The sequence below is a fragment of the Nicotiana sylvestris genome, chromosome 2 (genome assembly GCF_000393655.2).
Source record: "Nicotiana sylvestris chromosome 2, ASM39365v2, whole genome shotgun sequence".
Taxonomy (NCBI): Eukaryota; Viridiplantae; Streptophyta; class Magnoliopsida; order Solanales; family Solanaceae; genus Nicotiana; species Nicotiana sylvestris.
This window is the reverse complement of record NC_091058.1, coordinates 136089334-136093923: the sequence shown is the minus strand read 5'-3', so window position 1 is coordinate 136093923 and position 4590 is coordinate 136089334.

Sequence of the window (4590 nt, the reverse complement as noted above, 5' to 3'; positions counted from 1 at the left end):
ACAATTCATAACAGTGTAAAACAAGTACATAAGAAGTAGGTCAGAGATAGAATGCTCAGACTTTTCATATTTTTCCAATAATAGTTCAGCCTTTCAATAATATCAGTAAAAACCCAAATTCTTTATCAAAAACGTCATAAAATATGAGATAGTTTGTAAACTTTATTTCTTTTTTCAGAAAATCCTTTTTCACAATAGATATAATGTTTCATTTTCTTTCCAAATAGCAAGTGTGAGATACCACTCTATGACCACATATCAATGCGTGTAAAAATGTTATGAATTATGTGATACCGTACACCATAAGGAAAATACGTCTCGATGCATGTATGTCATATACGCATGCCAATGTGATGTACCTCAGAGATGAATCATGTACTCACACTCTCAGAGTACTCAACCTCACTATATCAGACTTTCTACTCATCATACTCAACAACTCGCTACTGTATATGGCCCACACGGCCCACGAAAATCCATCTTGAAACATATACAACACCAACTATAAGTCACCCAGTACCGAGGAAAGGCCATTTCGGCTCCATGGAGAAGATCTATCTCCAGGTGTATATATATATATAATTCTCAACCACTCGGTACTGTATATTGCTCATACGACCCAAGGAAAATCCATCCCGGAATATATACATCACTGACCATCAGTCTCCAGTACCGAGGAAACAGGACAATTCAGCCCAATGGAGAAGATCCATCTCTATACCAAGGGAAGATCCATCCCTAAATATAATCAACCGCGCTCATTGGGGGTGTGTAGACTCCGGAGGGCTTCTTCATCCCAAGCACTATAACAGGCCAATCATGGCATATATCAATATAACCACTACGGCGTGCAGCTAGATCCGATAACTGTCACTCATAATCAGGCTCTCAGACTCACTCAGTCATCGATCTCTCCAGTCTCACCCAAGGGCTCACAATGTCATGAAAACTGACCCAGAACATTTATATGATGTATTAATAAGTAACAACTAAAACTGAGATATGATATGAATGCATGAATGTGACTGAGTACGAAATATCGATGAAATCAATGAGATGACTGCAAGAACGACCACTATGGGTCCCAACAATATCAACATAAATCCTAAACATCATATCTAGCATGATGTACTACTCATTTATATTATCACATGGTGAAAACACAGATATTAACAAAATAGGGCCGCTATTTAGTGCCCTGGAACAACAGAGTCACAATTCATAGGGTGCACGCCCACAAGCCCGTCACCTAGCATGTGCGTCAACTCAACACCAATCACATAACACGTAATTCAGGGTTTTACACCCTCAACACTAAGTTTTGAAGAGTTACATATCTTAAATAAGTTAATTCCAACACCGAGCAAGCCAAGCGATGCTCCAAGAATACCATCACGCATGTAGCTACCTCCAAACGGTCCAAAACTAGCCAAAAATAATCCAAATACATCAGATAGATCCCAAAGAAACAATTACAAATGATAAAGATCGAATCATAAGTCAAATTCCAAATCCTGCCAAAGATCATACCCGGGCCCACACCTCGAAACTCTACAAAACTCACAATTCAATAATCAATTTAATTATGAGTCCAACCATACTAGTTTCACTTAAATCCGACTCCAAATCGGTGTTCAAAACTCAAAAATTCATATTATAAAATTTTAGGCCAAAACCCCCAATTTCCTCTTTAAAATTCATCAACCAAAAGCTAAAATCGAAGATATATTCGTGGAATATAACCAAAACCGAGTAGAGAACACTTATGCCAATTCATATGGTAAAAATTGCATCAAGAATCACTTAAATCTGTGCTCCATATCTCCTAAAATGCAAAACTGGCCGAAACCCTCGAAAGAGAGTACTTTATAATCTGCCCAGGCCTTCTCTTTCGCGAACACGGGATAACCATCGCGTTCGCGATGAACAAAATATCAGCTTCCAAAAATGCTCTATGTGTTCGCAACACAATCCTCGCGAACGCGATACACACTAGAGACATAACTACGCGAACGTGGCACGAGCCTCGCGATTGCGATGAAGAAAGGTCCTCCTGCTCCAGCTCCCAGCTCAACTCTATGCGAACACGATCCATTATATGCGAACGCGAAGAACACAACATCAACCCATCACGAATGCGACCAACAAAGTGCAAAACATGAAGAACAAATCTCTGCACTGTGAACGCGATGCTCCATCCCTGATTGCAAAGCACAGCTGAAACATCTGAAAACCAGCAAACACAACAATGAAATCATGAAGGAAAATGCTCTGAAACCTGTCTGAAACTCACCTGAGCCCCTTAAGACCACATCCAAACATACCAACAAGTCACAAAACATCACACGCACCTACTCGAGGCCTAAAAACACACAAAACAATATCTAAACGATGAATCACACCCCAAATTTGAAATCATTGAACTTTAAAACTTCAACTTCCACAACTGATACCGAAACCTATCAAATCTCGTCCGACTAACCTCAAATTTTGCACACAAGTCACATTTGGCATTAAGGACCTACTACAACTTCCAGAATCGAAATCCGACCCTGATATCAAAAAGTCCGCTTCCCGTCAAACATTTCTAAAATTCCAACTTTTGTCATTTCAAGCCAAATTCTACTACGGACCTCCAAATCACAATCCGGACGCGCTCTAAAGTCAAAATCACCCAACGGAGCTAATAGGACCATTAGAAATCCAATCCGAGGTCAAATTATAAAAAGTTAAACTTGGTTAAACATTTCAAATTTAAAGCATTCAAGCTGAGAATCATTCTTCCAAATCAATTCTGAATAACCTGAAAAACCAATACCGACAATTCACATAAGTCACAATATATCATATAGAGATACTCATGCCCTCAAACAACCAATCGAAGTGCAATTTTTCAAAATGACTTGTCGGGTCATTACAACTAGATTATGAGAGGATTACAATTTTGTGGATAAAAGGCATATAAATTAATGTATGCAAGCTTGACACATAGAAAACTTTCTTAACAATAATTGTTTAGAAGAGTTTGAAATATGATTTGTTAAATCTGACTCATAAAGGCTATCCATAAAGAATAGCTATGAATTAAACTAAGCATGAATACGTGTTATCTTGAATTCAAAATCCCATCACCAATTCGTTATAGCAAAACCATAACCTTCAATTTTCAGATCAATAATGTATACGATCAAAATCAGAGGCCTCCGATTTATAGGCTCGAAGGTCCATCCTTGGCCCAAGTTCGGGCAAGGTCGAGTTCGAGCCCGGTGGACTAGATTCGAGCTCGAAGACAGAGTGCAATGCTCGAGAGATAAGAGTACGAAGAGTTCCGAGGCTGAGCATGCTCAACCCCAAAATTACATCGTTATAAATTTACAACAGAAGAGCTAGATTCCTTCCACGTCTCCAAAATCATGGCACAAATCCCGGTGTAGGACCGTACCATTCCATACTAGGCGGTTAGACAATTGTACCAAGAATATTCTTTACCGTAAATAGAAATATACCTTATTTTAGGGTTCCCCTATTATATAGAGGGGACCCCAATCATTTGTAAGAGACACATAATCATTGAGAAAAGAATATACTCTCTACTTTTTCCCTACTGTTCATCAGCATTATCCTTTAGCTCTACTGCTTTTGCTTTACTTTTCTTACTTTATTACTCTTAGACCGTCTCGAGGTCACCCTCTCGAGGTCACTACTGTCAAGTAACACTGATTTGATTCACTTGTCTCTTTCATTTCTACTTCATATTTCTCGATTATTAATTGGTATTGGACTAAATCACATATCTTTAAAACCATAAATCAAATTTAATTGTTACTTGTATTTTCGAGGTAAACAGTTTGGCGCCCATCGTGGGTCTAAAGATAATAGTGATTATTTCTTTACTAATTCTCATTACACACGTTGTTTTTACACTTTTTCTTGTCAAGATTTATTTGATTCTCAGGCTGAAACATGTCTAACACACAAAATGCACTTGTTCATGACAACCAAGGTCTTGGAGAAAATAGTAGTATAGGGGTTGGTGTACTACCAATAAACCCTGAGGAAGTTCCAAATTGTCACGACCCAAACCGATGGACCGCGATGGGCACCCGGTACCTTACTCAACTGAGTACTAACATAATGTATCTTTTCATATCATACTATCATAAATAACTGAGTCAGAGAGGCTGCCATGAAATAGGTAGAATACAACATGTAATGCCAACTTATACATAAGATATATGGGACTCTAAGATCAAGATAACGACTTGAACACTTAACATAGGCCCACAAGGCCATACAATCTTTTATGTACATGACATTTATCTACAAGCTTTTAAGAATACATAATTTTCATAAAGGTCGGGACAGAGTCCCGCCATACCAAACAATACAAATCTTACTCAGACTAACCAAACAAGCAACTCCGAAGCAAATGGAGTGCACCAACATCTTCCGCTGAGATGATAGCATACTTGGAGAGCTCTCGACCTATCTATCAGGACCTACCGGCATGAAACGCAGCATCCCCAGGAAAAAAAGTACATCAATACGAATAATGTACTGAGTATGTAAGACACATAAATAAGTACATAA